This window comes from Pipistrellus kuhlii, unplaced genomic scaffold (assembly GCF_014108245.1).
Source record: "Pipistrellus kuhlii isolate mPipKuh1 unplaced genomic scaffold, mPipKuh1.p scaffold_m20_p_14, whole genome shotgun sequence".
In the NCBI taxonomy this organism is placed as follows: Eukaryota; Metazoa; Chordata; class Mammalia; order Chiroptera; family Vespertilionidae; genus Pipistrellus; species Pipistrellus kuhlii.
In genome coordinates, this window is record NW_023425449.1 from 45157303 (window position 1) to 45172465 (window position 15163).

A 15163-nucleotide genomic window follows, 5' to 3' on the forward strand; every position below is an offset into this window, starting at 1 on the left:
GCACGCCCCACCCCGGCTGTGAGCCCGTAGAGGGGGCGCGGGACAGGGCCCTGAGGGGGCACGGCGGGTCCCCCACCTGCCAGCGCCCCTCTCCGCGGCGGCGGCGCGATGCCCTGCACCCGGGGCTTTGATGGCGACCGAGATCCAGGGAGGCTTTGCCCGCGGCACCGCCCCGGTGTCGCCAGAGCCAGGTTCCCTGAGCTCGGGAGGGGGAGCGCAGATCCAGGGGAGGGAGCAGGGAGAGGAACCGGGGACCGGGGGGCGCGGACAGAAACTTGGGAGCCTCTGACCAGGCGCTCGCGCAGGTAGCCACATGGGGACGGCGGGTGCCCCCGGAGGAGCGGCGGCAGCAAGTTCTCGGGGCGCAGCAAGTGGCTCCCGCCTCTCAGGCGTGTCCGCGGCCCGCGCGCCCGCACAGCGCTCCGCGGCCAGGCGGCGGCGCCGGGGGGCAGCGGAGGCGGCCCGCTCCCGGCTCCCCCCCCCCGCCCCCCGCCCCCCCCTCACCGGCGGCGAGCGCGCGCTGTGCGCGGCCCCGCGGGCCCGTGTCTGCGGCGCAGCCCGCTCCGCCTCCGCCCGGCGGCTCTGCCCGCAGCCCGGCCTCCGCCCGCCCGCCCGCCGGCTCCGTCACGTGTCCGCATCCGAGGTCAAGATCCGAGATCCGGAGAAACACGCGCCTCACCCCTTCTCCCACCGCCATACTGTATTTTACCCCAAATCTCTTTTTATTCCAACATTTTACTCCCGCTCGGTGAGTACCTTCTCAGTGGCATTCTTGTCCTATTCTTTTTTTTCTTTTTGGTCCTTTTTTGTTTTTTGTTTTTTTTTTTCTTCTTTTCCCCCACTTCTTTGATGATTGGTTGTGTCGGGGAACCCGGAGGCCATGGTGTGGAGCCTTTTGCTGAGTCCAAGTCCCGCTGGCGGCGCCGGGCCGTGGCCGCGGGGCCGGGGCCGGGGCCGGCGGCCGCGCGGCGTGGCGCCTCCGGGAGATGTGCAACTGGTTTTCTGGGAAGAGCGATGTGAAGTGTGGTGCCCGTTTTTCCCCTGGTGAAAATATTTTAACGGCATGTTCCTACCTCCTTTTCCGCCTGCTCTTTTCGGAGGAGGTTTTTGGCTAGGTGGGATTTTACGCAGTGTTTGCAAGTTCGTGGTTGTGCGATCCCGGCGCAAACCACTGAGCAGAGGCGTTCCTTTTCCGTTTTTCTCGGTGCCCTTTTTGCAGCCGGCGAGAACGAATTCGTTTCTCCCTGTTTTTGAAACCCATTGATAACGTGAAACTTTTCTTGCAGCTGGTGACTGGGATGATTTTTAAGCAAAATACTTTTTCCCCTCCTTTACATGAACCCTGACTTTTGCACACTTGGCTTTTTTTTTTTAATCCCGAGATAATTTTATGATAGATATCCTGATATCTATATCTCTGTTCCCCCTTCTTCCTGCCCCGCCGCTCCCCTTCCTTATACCAATTTTCAAATGATGGCAGTGGAAGGTTTTTCTGGAAAAAAAAATGAAGTGCGGTTTGGTTTCCTTGTCAACGGAGGATGGAGTGCACAGCTGAGCAGCTCGCAGAGAGCAGGTACTTGGTCCCTTCGGAGGCGGCCTTCCCGGGTTTGCAATGGCAGCGCCGGTCCTGGCGAGGACGCGAGTGTGTGCGTGTGTGTGCCTGTGTGTGTGTGAGTGTGTGTGCCTGTGTGTGTGTGAGTGTGTGTGAGTGTGAGTGTGTGTGAGTGTGTGTGTGTGTGTGAGTGTGAGTGTGTGTGAGTGTGGGTGTGTGTGTGAGTGTGTGTATGTGTGTGTGTGAGAGTGTGTGAGTGTGAGTGTGAGAGTGTGTGTATGTGTGTGTGACTGTGTGTGTGTGTGTGTGTGAGTGTGTGTGTGTGCGGGTGTGTGTGTGTGTATGTGTGTGTGACTGTGTGAGAGTGTGAGACTGTGTGTGTGACTGTGTGTGTGTGTGTGTGTGAGTGTGTGATGAGTATGTGTGTGAGTGTGTGTGTATGTGTGTGTGTGTGTGTGAGTGTGAATGTGTATGTGTGTGTGTATGTATGTGTGCGTGTGTGTCTGCGTGTCTGCGCGCGCCCGCGGTGGGGACAGCCCGGCGGCGGGGAGGTCCCTGCCTCCATCCTCCATCCTCCTGGATGCGCGGAGCTCAGCCTCCCGGCGGCGCCAGGTCTGCGGGCGGCGGGCTGCGAGGCGGCGGTGGGCGGCGGCGGGACCAGCGCTCCGGGCCTGTAAGTCCCCTGTGCCGGGGCCCTGGCGCTCGCAGGCCCTGGGAGACCCCTGGGAAGTCCCGGGAAGTGGGGAGGGCGCATCCAGGCGGCATTCTCCCGAGGGGCTGGCGGCCGGCCACAGGGCCAGGCGCTGGGGACCTCCAGTCCGGAGGGGATGGCACCAGCCCAGGCGTTCGTTCCTCCTCTTTGCCAGGAGTAAACAAGGCAGGTCTTCCCCAGCCTGGTGGCGGGTTCCGGGTCCGAAGGGTGTTGCTGTCTGGGAGCGGCTGTGCTTTCTTTCTCTGGCGCCTCCGGGTGCTCAGGACTTGCTGGTGTCTTCCAGGGGATGGGGACACAGTTACTTTCCATGATGCGCAATTGGGTATCACTTTGAGGATGAAACAGTTTGTGTTAATGAATCCGCTCCCTAAGGCACAGAAGTCCCCAGCACTTGCGGTGTAAAGAAGCCTTGTTGACTCTTCCTAGCTGCCTGACTGTGGTGCCAAAGCTTCCCTTTGAGAACCAGCAGGACAGGTAGGGGTTGGCTGTGGTGTGGATTGTGTTGGTAGCGATACTTAGTGTTGAGGGTATTCTGTGGAGTTGGTGGTAGTTTATGACTGCTCTGTGATACGCTTCCAGTATAAGACTTTTGGGAGAGGAACCAGTTGGTAATGAAAAGCCTTTTCAGCACTAAACTCAGTGACAGAATCTGCTGGAAAGCTTGCTGTCCAAATAATGCTGCCATGTGTACTTGAAATCTTAAAATCTGGAGGTTGGCTGGTATTTAAAGGACTTGCTTTTTGAAGCCTTTATTTTCTTTTTCCAAAAGGAAAAGTCCAGCTTAAGCTCATCGTGTGTATGTAATTTGTATTCGTTTAAAACGAAAATGAAGCAAGTGAAATAATTTATCTCTCAGACTTAGTTTTCTTCTATGTTATCAATAGACTTAAAAACTCACCCCAACACTTGGAAGGTCCCGTCACAAAGGGTTAATAACCCATGATGGCTTTTTCAAGCCAATTATTTATCTAAGTCTATAACCTGAGCTGTGGAATGAAAAGTTTTATGCCTGTATTTCTTTACACCTGACGCTAATCGGGTTAGGAGTGCAAATGGCCATATCTCTGCAGAAGATCGAAGTTTGATGTAATATCAGAGTGCTAGATATCTCTTTATTCACCATGCACTGCCTCCTCAGAGGTCTCTGGAAGTCACGGTGTGAGCTGTGTTTGTGCTTCATGCAGCTTTCTCTGGAAGAGAGCCCTGTTGCATTGTAGCAGGGAGGCAGGTCATGTCCAGCTGTGGACTCCCACCCTCGACGCGGAGAGTGGAGAGCGAGGCTGGGACTGGGATCCCAGGTGAACCAGCCGCCAGTGGAGATGGTTGTGCATACGTGCTGTGCCCCGAGCACACTATTAAAACGGGATCTTTCATCTGATTTAAACAACTTACAGAAGCATTTAAAAAACCACTTGCAACATTCTGGCTTTCGAAACCATGCTCCCCCCCCCCCCCCCCATAATAATGTGTATAAGTAGAGATGCTCATTTATTTAAAAGTGCAAGATACTGCATGTGTGCAATACTTTTTTCACAGGTTGCAGGCCCGGTAGATCCTTTAGGATCTTAGAACAGAGAGACTGAGTGGGAAAGAAACAGCTTGAGTCCTGAAACCAGAATCACCACTGAGGCCGATGCTGCCCTGTGGGCGCTGGGGGCTGAGAGGTCTCTCGCAGCTGGGGCAGAGTTGAGCTGTACTGTATCAAGCACCCCAATGAGATAAAAACCATCAGGGGATCGGGGGATCGGGGGAGGGAGGTGTTCATAGGGCTTTACCGTGGGAACACATATGTGCCAGGGCTTTGGAATCTTTAGTAAAAACCATACTAAGAACCTGTGGCCAGCTTCTGTTTCCACTGAACACTTGTCAGGCACCATAGAATATGCTCGGTTACACTGCTGTCTGTTACATTCCAGTCTTTGAGGTTTACTCCTCCGTGGATCACATTGGTGGTTCTACGGCTCTTAATCTGTGAGTTCTTGGGTTTGAAACCTCTGCGTGCAGCCCCCTGCAGTTAGCACCGCCTGCTGGCTTGTCATGGGAAGCAGCCCTGTTCTTTCCTTCAGCAAGCAGTACACCCAGTGATTCCGGATAACTTCGTCATGTGGATAATTTCCAATGCTTACAGAGGGAAAGAAAATATATTTTGCAGGGAGAGAGGGCTTGGGAGGGGAAGGTGGGAGGAGAGAGAAAGAAAATGTAAGTTAAGTTGGCTGGTGGACCACTAACTGACCTCAAGTATTGTATTATCTGCATTTCCGTAAAGAAAGAATCAGAAACTTAAAGCAACTTGTTAAATGTCCTGGAAGCATAAAATTGTTCCAGGAACTTTTACGGCATGCCAAAATTGGCACGTAAAAAAAATCCTGGATTACTGAATTAATTTCACAGTATCTGCCCCAGCCTTAGCATTGCAGAGAAAGGAAACTCTCATCCAAGTCCTGTCTAGAATGCTTGGTCTGTCCAATAATTTTTAAATGAAGAAATGCTCATCAATAAATGTAAACATTTAGTTATTTTTATATGTATCCTTCCATGGTCGTAGCACGCTGGTTTGTACCGTGGCAGCCATGAAGCTGAAATGCGTTTAGACAAGTGAGTTTGAAACACACTTATGAAGGCACTCATGTTAACAAAAGATAAACTGCATTTTTTGAAAAGATGGCTGGTTGGTGTTCTCTGATTTTTATGAAAGGCGAGTGGTTAAAAGAATTATAATATATGCAAAATATGGTACCTTTAAAATGTAAACATAATGAAATTGAAAGATAATGCACATAGATTTAATACACCGAAAATGTGTGTGTCGTCCTTGCTGAGAGAGTTGTATGCTCTGCAGGTCACTTTGCTTAACTAACAGGGCCATTTATGAGGCAGCCACAGTCCGGAAAGCACCTGCTGGGCCAGTGGGTCTCCTTGCTCACTGCTCACTGCCCCGGAAGTAACTAAGTGCGCTGCGCATGCAAACAAACTCAACTCGGCTTGGGAAGCAGAGGAGAGGTGGATGGTTAGGGTTGTTCACATGATCAACAGGAAATTGAAGAAAATATTTCAATTACAATTTAATTTATTCTCCTCTCTGGCTTTTAAACACTTTCCTTTTATGTGGTATTATCTGTGACTTTAAAAACTTAAACACACAGTTATATGGTCACTTCTTTTATCACACTACCATTAAGAAATCATATTTTGTGCATAAAAAGAACTGAGTTACTCATGAATTTTATTTTTTAAGCTACTTTGGCAGGCTCTGGAAAGTAACAAAAAACTAATTGTAAAAAATCTTCACTAATCCTAATATTATTGTTATCATTTCCTTATTATTTATTATCATTTGCTATTTATACTGACCAAATCTTTTTTAAATCGCACTTTTTATAATTAATTCAGCGTGATTTAAAAAAATGCAATTGACAATGGCAACATGAGCATTCACATTAATGACAAGGAGTACAGTGACTTCCCACCACCATGATTTGAGAACAGTAACTGTGATATAAACTTAAGTAATAGCTAATTTCTGAACATAACCAAGCTAGCTACACATTTAGCAAGTCCAGTATGATGTAAATATTGTATTTTTCACAATTCTCCTTTACATTATTAAATTTTCCTGCAGAATACATATATCTACCCAATTATTGCCAATTTTAGTAGTCTTGCTTATTCGCATAGCTTTTTTATTTTTGTTTTTTGTTTTTTTGTGTGTTTTTTTTTTAATATATTTTATTGATTTTATACAGAGAGGAAGGGAGAGAGATAGAGAGTTAGAAACATCGATGAGAGAGAGTCATCGATCAGCTGCCTCTTGCACACCCCCTATTGGGGATATGCCCGCAACCAAGGTACATGCCCTTGACCGGAATCGAACCCGGGTCCCTTCAGTCCCCAAGCCGACGCTCTATCCATTGAGCCAAACCGGTTTCGGCAGCTTTTTTATTTTTGAAGAAAGTATCGGGGGATTTACTTTTTGTTTTGCTCGTTTGTTTTGTTAGACTTCTGTTAAATAGCAAATGTACATTATGGGAAATAGATTTTGTATTTTTCCAGTGCTGCCATAAATGTTTGTTTCTTTCTTTGTCTTTACATTATCTCGCTGTTTTTCTGGGACGAATGCTGGGAAGGGTGAGGTGCTAGTGCAGTTTGTTCTAAGCTCTCCTGGCCGCGGAGAGGGCAGAGGGGAGTGGAGTTGCTGGTTAGGACACAGTCCTCCAGCTGCCTGTCCATGAAGCCCACAGTGGGCTGGGCTTCCAGACTTGCTCTGGGCATGTGTAAGGCGGCATGTGCAGTGGGAGTGTGGGAACCTGTCCTGGTCTCTGGGAGGCACCGGAGCCATCACTAAGCACTAGCATTCTAACGAAACACTGGAGATTTCATTTGCATAAATCCATTTCATGCCCGGCCGGCATGGCTCAGTGGTTGAGTGTCCACCTATGAGCCAGGAGGTCACGGTTCCCTTCCGGTCAAGGGCACATGCCTGGAGTGTGCGCTCGATCCCCAGAAGGGGGCGTGCAGGAGGCAACCGGTCAATGGTTCTCTCATCATTGACGTTTCTATCTCTCCCTCTCTCTTTCTCTCTGAAATCAAATAGTCCGCTAAAATAAAAAGTTTTAAAAATCCATTCCATAAAATTACATTTAACATGTTCATTAATATCCTCTTTTTTAAGAATGACACAGTGGACTACTTGGTCTAAGCTGGGACAGGGGGCATCGATTGTTTTCACACACACTCCGTGCGTCTGGGGAAAACATTTGTGCACACGGGTAGCCACGTGCTTGCTGACCACAGACCCGGGCCTTTTGGAGGGTGGTGACCTGCTGGGGAGGGCAAGGCTCTTGCCTGTGACGCTGGCAAGAGGAAAAGCAGGGGACCAAGGTCCCCTGATGTGACACATGGCCGCACTTCCGGTTGCACTTCCCTGTGCGTTGGTGCCATCACCGCTGTTTATATTTCCAAGGAAACCGAGAAGGAGTGAGATGTCATTACTCAAAGCTGCACAGGAGGTCCAGGGGCCAGTGGCAGGACTGTCTGAACTGACCTCGTGTTTGTTTTGTTTCTCTTGATATAAAACAGTGGCTCTGTATTTACTCTAGATCCATTACTTAAAATGACTGGGTTTGGCAGGTCTTCCCATCTTCCCTGGAGGGGGTGGCCCGGGAGCGTTTGCAGGGGCCGTGGGCAGCGTGGCCGGGGAAATGGATGGGTCCTGGCCCGACAGGCTGTGCAGAGGCCGGGAAACACTGGGCAAACATTTACTCACCATGCACGCACAGCATGTAATCTCCACTCGGGAAGTGTTTGCTGTTGGTGTGGAAAATTAGTCTTTCGCACAAGGAAAGTGAACAGCCAGTTCCCAGCTATCGCGGCCGCTCAGAGGTGTCTGTCTCCCCACATGACCTCACCTCCACTGCAGGCTTCTCCCGGGCCTGCACTTGGATGTGCTGTTTCTCCAGCTCACTTATCTGCTCTTAAATCCAAGGAGACACGTAACTACACGAGATCACGTTAGGGTGCTGCTTCTAATGGCCACTGGAGATGCGTGGAGACGTATTTCATTACTGAGTAGTTTTCTGGAAACGTGAGAAAGGGCCTGCTTCTCAGTGAAGATTGGGTGACATACAGCAGGTGGAGGTGGGTAGGCGGTTGGGAGATGACAGCAGGTCTGCACGTCCACAGGTCAGCGGGATGTGGGGGCCCGGCTGGGTGCTGAGATTTGGAATCGGGATCTCCTGAGACCAGTGGCGTAAAACAAAGACTATCTAGAAAACAAGATATATCTAGAAAAAAAGGATCATCTGCATGGCACTTAGGAGGGAGGGACTCAGCAGAGGCATTTTTCTTATTTATTTATTTATTTATTTGTTTTTAAATAAACCTTTATTGTTCATATTATTACAAAAGTTCCTCATTTTCTCCCCCTGTACCAGGTTCCTACCCCACCCTCTGCCCTTTCCCCGCCCCCCATTGTCCTCATCCATAGGTGCACAGTTTATGTTCAGTCTCTTCCCGCACCCCCCACTCCTCTTTTCCCTGAGAATCTTCAGTCCACTCCCCTTCCATACCTCTAATTCTATTATATTCAACAGTTGATACTGTTCATCAGGTTTTTTAATTCCTTTGGTGTTTTTGTTTTCTTTTGTTTTGTTTGTTTGTTTGTTTGTTTTTATTTGCTTTTAAAAGGGATTTTAAGGTCAAAGGAGTTTCGGGTGTGCCCAGATCCTATTCATCAAAATCTAGGTAAGCTCCTTATTTTTGGGTACAGGATTTAGCATATGGAGATCTGGGTGAGTCAAGGTCCTATTTGTTCCTCATTCCAAGCACATGGATTAAGAAATCAGTACTGATAAGAGGATTCTGCCAGTGCCCTCGGGCTCAGCTGATAAGAATTAAAAGAATGTCCTTGTGCCTTCTCAGGGGGCTCTCTACATCTCACCCTTTTTTTCTAATTAAAATAAAATTTAAACATCAATAATAGGGCTCTAAAATTAAAAACAATTGCAAACAATACCAATGCAAAAACTATATATGTTATTTTCAAAACTTGAATGTCAAGAGCAAAATTTGGGCTATTTAATAATAACAACAATGCCAATGCAAAACAACAAAATGAGAAATCAGAATTATGGACATATTAATATTTCTAGCTACTAAATGAGTCTCTTTTGTTGCTGGTGTAGATTTACTCAGAGTCCTTGGACTTGCTGCACAAGACTTTGCAGAAGACTGGAAACTAACAGATGCTAGCATGAGCAGGAACATGATTAAAGAAATAGCTTCCACTTCAGTCTTTAATTTCTTCAGATGACTCCATGTTGGCACCTCAGTCCCTTGAGTAGCCTTCAGTTTTCTTCTCCCCCTCTGCTGTCGTCTGGGCAACTCTCAGTCCTTTTGGGTGAAGGGACACAGGAGCTTTTCTGAGTCTATTGTGATGGCGGACATAACACTCTGGTACCCAAATTGGCTCCTTCTTTCCTTTCATTTTGAACTCAGGGTTTGATCCCACAACACTCCGGGCCTGGCTGCTCCGGGCCTGGCTGCCCTGAGCCTGGCTGGTGCTGCTCCGGGCCTGGCTGCTCCTGGCCTGGCTGCTGCTGCTCCGGGCCTGGCTGCTCCAGGCCTGGCTGCTGCTGCTCAGGGCCTGGCTGCTCCAGGCCTGGCTGCTGCTGCTCAGGGCCTGGCTGCTCCTGGCCTGGCTGCTGCTGCTCCGGGCCTGGCCACTCCAGGCCCACCACTCCTCCATTTCTCCAGCTGGTCACATTCCAAGAGCCTCATCGGTCCCTCATTGCTCTCACCACCATGTCATTGCTGACCATTAACTACCCAGCACCTTCCTCCCATGGCCCTGGACGATAGATGTCCTTCATAGCAGCTTCAATTTTTAAATTGTTGTGGAAGCGGCAGACCAACCACCCATCCATGCCACCATCTTGGCCTCTCCTCCAATCAGTACTCTCATTTGTGATCTATTTCCTTGTTTCCGCATTTTCGTAGCTTCCCTGAGTTGGTAGCCTTAAAAGTCTCTGTGTTCTGCTTGGATGGGGCGGAGTTTCAGGGTGGAGCCTACAGCCTTGGCTTCCGTCAGCCACACCCTATGCGGCTCCTAAGTCTCAGTGTTCCTCAGTGTCCTTTGGTACTGGCTGCAAGCACCTCTGAGAGTGAAGTGCCCTCGAGTTTTGCCTGCTACCAAGCAGTCTAGTCTCTCCCCCAATGTTTCCAGAACTGGGGTTCAGTTCAGTTGGAAGTGGGATTGGAAGTGGGGTTAAGAGCAGTCCAAAGCTTTTGTCTCCTTCCTGCTAGGGCACATGTGTCAAACACAAGGCCCGCGGGCCAAATCCGTCCCGCCAGGCCTTGCAATGTGGCCCGCACCGCGCTGTCATCACTGCACTCCGCTGCGTTTCCATCACAATGACAGTTTATGACTGTTCAGTAAACCATTCGGCCCGCGATTTAGGCTGGATTTTAGATTTTGGCCCCTTCTCTGATTGAGTTTGACACCCCTATGCTAGGGCATTCCAGCTGCACAGTCAACATCCGTTGACTTACAGCCCAAGCTCCCTCTGTATGAGCCTGGGTCCCTGGGGTCTGGCCTAGAACTGGGGTTCAGAGCAGTTGGAACTGGGGTTCAGCACAGTCTGGAGCTTTTGTCTCCGTCCTGCTAGGGCAATCTAGCATCAGAGTCAACAGTCCATCCTCTGCACGCCATGTGCGAGCCTCCAGGGGCTCTGCCTTTCACTGCTCCCCTGGGATTCTGCCTCACAGTCCGGGCTCCCTCTGTATGAGCCTGGGTCCCCAGGATCTGGCCTAGAACTGGGGTTCAGCCCTGTCGGGTCTGGGGTTCAGCAAAGCCGGAACTTTTATCTCCTTCCTGCTAGGGAATACCAGCCAGGCACTCAGCCTCCCCCTCCTCTATGCGCGCACAGCATGTCTCTGTACCTTAGGCTTTTACAGCTCCTCTGATTTTCCTTCTGGTTTTCTCCTTCCTTCTCGTTGCAGAATTTCCAGTCATTCGACTTTCCTGTAGTTCTGGGTAATATCCATTTTATATTTTAGTTGTATTTTATTGAATTTGTTGTGTGCGGCTGCGGTTAGGTGTTTACCTGTGCAGCCATCTTGGATCCTCGATAAGGCATATCTCAGCAGAGGCATTTTTCTGAGTTGAGCTAGAAGAAGCCGGTTAAAGACAGAGAAAGGGAGTCAGGAGGCTAGCCACTGACTTCATTCTCAAGAGCGAGTTCCAGAATGCCCTGATGAGTGGCTAAGAAGAGGCCGGCACCTCTCAGAGAGGAAGGCAATGGATCAGTCCCTTCATTAACTGACTGAGTCCTCCGCTTAGCCCTGTGTGGGAAACACCTCCATCAGGAGCAACTCAGGCCCTCCGAGCGCTCAGATGAGAGAGAGCTCAAGCTGAGGTGGGATGGTTTGGGGCCAGGCCTTGGGGGATGTAATGGAGTCTATAGAGAGATTCCAATGAGGAGGAACTTGACCCCATGAACAAGCCTTTGTTGTCTCATTCATCAGCACTGGGGGAGACTGGGCAGTCTGAAGTCTGAAGGAGCCAGCAAACACGGGTGTTACTATCAGGACAGGAGCAGGCTGCAGCGGGTGGGCTGAGGGCTTTCTCAGAGAGCATTTGTGGAAAAGCCGGGAGGACCGGTGCTGGCCAGGGAGCTCCCGGGACAAGGGACCCAGTCAGGGAAGGCTGGCAGAGCCTGAAGTTCGTGACACATTCACTTTTCACTGGAGTGAGGGCAGTGCAGGAATGGTGGTTTGGGTCAGAGTAGAACATTCCATTTTCAGATTTTAAAAGTGGAGCAGAGTCTAGCTAAGAACAGATTCTAGACCTTGGGAAGGCACCTGGCAGCTGCTGCAGGCGTTGAGACATCCGTGTTGTGAGGGAAGCTGAGAGTTAAAGTGCAATTTTGAGAAAAGGAGTTTTTAAAAACCTGTCATAGAATGAGAGGGGAAGGCAGAAAGGAAAGGTTGAAAACATGGACCGGAAGTTTCAATGACCTTCCTGGCCATGTAGAAGCACCGCAGACAGGTGTGGGGGCTGCTGTTAGCTGTTCTGTGGCTATGGCTGGCCCCCCTTTCCCTCTGGCAGAGCATCCCTGCTCGACCCAGCAGACTGCTAGGCAAACCTGGTCACATTGGTCCAGTCTTGTAACACGGGAAGCATCTGTGTTATGCCAGGTACCGATATCTGGGAGGAGATGCAGGACGAGATGGGGCATGTTAACCGTGTTGTGCTTTCGGATGGCTGAGCAGAAATCTGAGCCCAAGCCCGCGCACCAGGCCTGGAATGACACCCCGTGCCAGTTCAAGGGTGGAGAAGCAGAGATGCTCAGCCCAGCCTCTCCCAGGGCAGGACCAGGGACAGTGCTTTCCTTCCTGCTGCCAAAGGGCCCATTCCTGTCCTCCTCAGTCTCCCCGTCTTTTCTCACTGGGCATAGTTGTACAATTTTGAGAATGTCTTTGTTCATCCGTATGTTGGGAATCTGTGTTTAGGAGATGTAGAAAGATGGGAAAGGAGACAAGACACTGGACCTCTCTCAGGAACTGGCTCTACTTGGGGGAGGAAAGGTGCATGTGAGAAAGGGCGGTGCCTGGCGCTTTGCCAGCTGAGGAGGGATCGCTTGTGGTTACTGGAGCATGAAGGCATTTGGAAACTCGTGACAGCGAGGCCTCTCCTCTCCAGTGTGTTGGGAGGAGGTTGGGAGGCTTGACTGTATTCAACTTACATTGTGTCCAAAGCCCAGAACCTGTGAGAACAGACGGAGGCGGTGTATGGCGGGGATAGCGAGACGGCCAAGGAAGAGGGCAGAGGAGATGAAGAGGGGGCTCCCACAGCAAATCGGGAGATGAACAGCAATGATAGGTTTTTGAGGAAACAGGATGTTGTCTGGAAGGAGGTCTGAGTAATAGGAATGTGTGACTTTGTATCACGTGCATTTTATGACATATTATAGAGCCCATGGTTTGAGAGAATACATTTTGTTTCAGAATATACTGAAATTACTCCAAATTACAAATAAAATTATTGTATTAGGAACACCTAAATACATAAAAGCATATAGCATGAGTTCAAGGTCTCTGCGCTTTTATATTTTTTATGTGGACAACAATGTACACTGGTCCCCTCTCATCCCCGGGATGCACGTTCCAAGACCCCCATGGATGCCTGAGACTGTGAACAGTACCGAATACCATGCTTTTTCCTGTACATACACATCTCTGACAAAGCTTGATGTGTAAGTTAGGCACAGTGAGAGAGGAGTAATAACCAATGATAAAACAGAATTGTCATAGCAATATACTAACCATGGACATTATGTGAACGGCTCTGGGCCATTATTAACCAGATAAGGGGGACTTGGACACAGCGCTGCAGTGCTGTGGCAGGTGACCTGGTGACTAGGACTCTGCTAGTGACTATGGGCAGTGACCAGAGGTGACTGGTAGGAGCATGTACAGGAGACAAGAGATAATCATGTCTCAGGAGGGACAGGGCAGGCCACCGTGTGCAACTTTGAATCATGTCGAAGACATTTAATAAGTAAAGCAAGGCAGGTGAGATCCATTTCCATGTTTTAGTTAACCCAGTGTCATAAATGATCGTTTCAGCAGGCAATCAATTTAAATTATTCTTTAAGTATCCTACATTTTTTGTGCTCGGCCTCGGAAACCCGGTTTGTATTGGACGCGGACAGCAGAACTAGCCTCGTTTCCGGAGCTGGGTCGTCACGCATGCTGGTGGCAGAGGGTCAGAAGCCTCAGTGCGTGTCATGTTTTAAATTCTTTTTGGCATCTCATTCCTTACTAGAAATTAGCTAAGATACATTTCTAAAATGCCCTCTGATTGTCGCAGTTTTAGCTTTCACTTTTTATTAAGAATTTAAACTGACATCCAATGAAGTTCATTTTTTTGCTAAAATGCGATCCCAAAATCTGGTCAGTTGGCTCAGCAGTGTTAAAATTTATCCAACAAGTATTTCTTGAAAGCCTTTACCACTCTGTGTGTCCTGAGAGCTTTCTGTGTGTGTGTGGGGGGGGGGGGGGGCATACGAGGAGGTGCAAGGGGGGGTGCAGGTCAGTCCACAGCAGCCTGTCTTTGGTGTTGGGCATCTTCTCTGGCTGGCAGGTGCATGTTGAGCTCAAAATGTCCTCCAGGTGGCGGGGGCCCTCGGATACCCTCAATAGGCAGGTCGGACTGCCCGCCACCGTGGCTCCAGCCAGCCTAAGTGTCTCAGGTGAAATGAACAGGATGAGGGGGACCATCGGGCTGGAAGGCCTGCCCTTTGCAGGAATTGAGCATTGATCTGTTTAAATTGGGGGGACTGTAACCTACAGTGTTTATGTTTCCGCACCCCCCTCCAGCACATATACAATATATTAAAGGAGATGCTGTTGCGCTAAGACCTGGAGGGTTGACTTTTCAATATCCCTTGATGTCCAAGGAAGTGTTGAACCTGAATTCAATGCATGTTTGGGGGCAGGGTGGTTGACAGAAGTAGCATTGCTTTTCTAAGACACTAAGTTGGCAATAAAAAGAACAAAGGAAAAATCTATAACTTCAAGGCATTTGTGTGTGTGTGTGTGTGTGTGTGTGTGTGTGTGTGTGTGTGAGACTCTGTCTTAAGTAGAGTGGTCTGAGAGGAGAAAGAAATAGTAAATGATAAATGCTAACTAATTTGGCAATCCCATGATGCATAGGGCATGTCTGTTAGGGCTGCCATAACACCATGCTGCATGCTGCTGCCTGGGACAGCAGACATTTAATTTCTCATGTTTTTGAGGCCAGAAGTCCAAGATCAAGTTGTTGGCAGGATGGGCAGAGGCCTGTCCTTTGCTCTCTGGCAGCTGCTTCCTATTGAGGTCTTACGAGGCCTTTCCTCTGCATGCACGTCCTTGGTGTCACCATCTCTCCTTGGATCAGGGCCAACACGTGTGACCTCATTTACCCCAAGTACCTGCCCAAGCGCCCATCCCCAACCCCGGGCCTTGCACATGCGAATCGGGGGGAACACGGTTCAGGCTGTCAAGGGTGTGGACTAGGCTGAGCTCCTTGGGAAATACTCTGTGACCGGGTCCCAGGGCCGCTGGTGAGGACTTTCAGTGCATGTGGCCTGAGTGTGTGGTGGCCTGGGCGTGACTCTGGCCTTGCTCACGGTGCTGACAACCAGGTGAGCTCCTGGAGGAGCTGGGAGTGTGCTCTTGACTCAGTCGCTCAAAAGCTCCTCACTTTAAGAGGGTGCTTTTCATATTAGAAAAAGTAATTATTCCATCAGGACTGCACACGTGAGATACTGGAAGTCCCGTTCGGTGGGCATGGATTGAATTAAGGATTGAATTAATGGCCTAAATGTTCAGTTAGAGAACAGTGAGAATGGAGTGTTTCG

At 49.6% G+C, this 15163-nt stretch overlaps 1 protein-coding gene and 1 pseudogene across 2 annotated transcripts in view; both read left to right on the forward strand.

Annotated features, from left to right (window-relative positions):
- Positions 1 to 313: 313 nt before the first annotated feature.
- The window catches only part of LOC118718591, an 87588-nt pseudogene continuing 72738 nt past the window's right edge, over positions 314 to 15163 (forward strand).
- The window catches only part of RALYL (RALY RNA binding protein like), a 519639-nt gene continuing 505068 nt past the window's right edge, over positions 593 to 15163 (forward strand). Inside the window, exon 1 of one of the 2 annotated variants that reach the window (XM_045581553.1) lies at positions 593 to 748. The gene's annotated coding sequence lies outside the window, so the exon portion shown is untranslated. The remainder of the gene's footprint in view (positions 749 to 15163) is intronic. The other variant, XM_036437321.2, reaches the window with a different exon arrangement.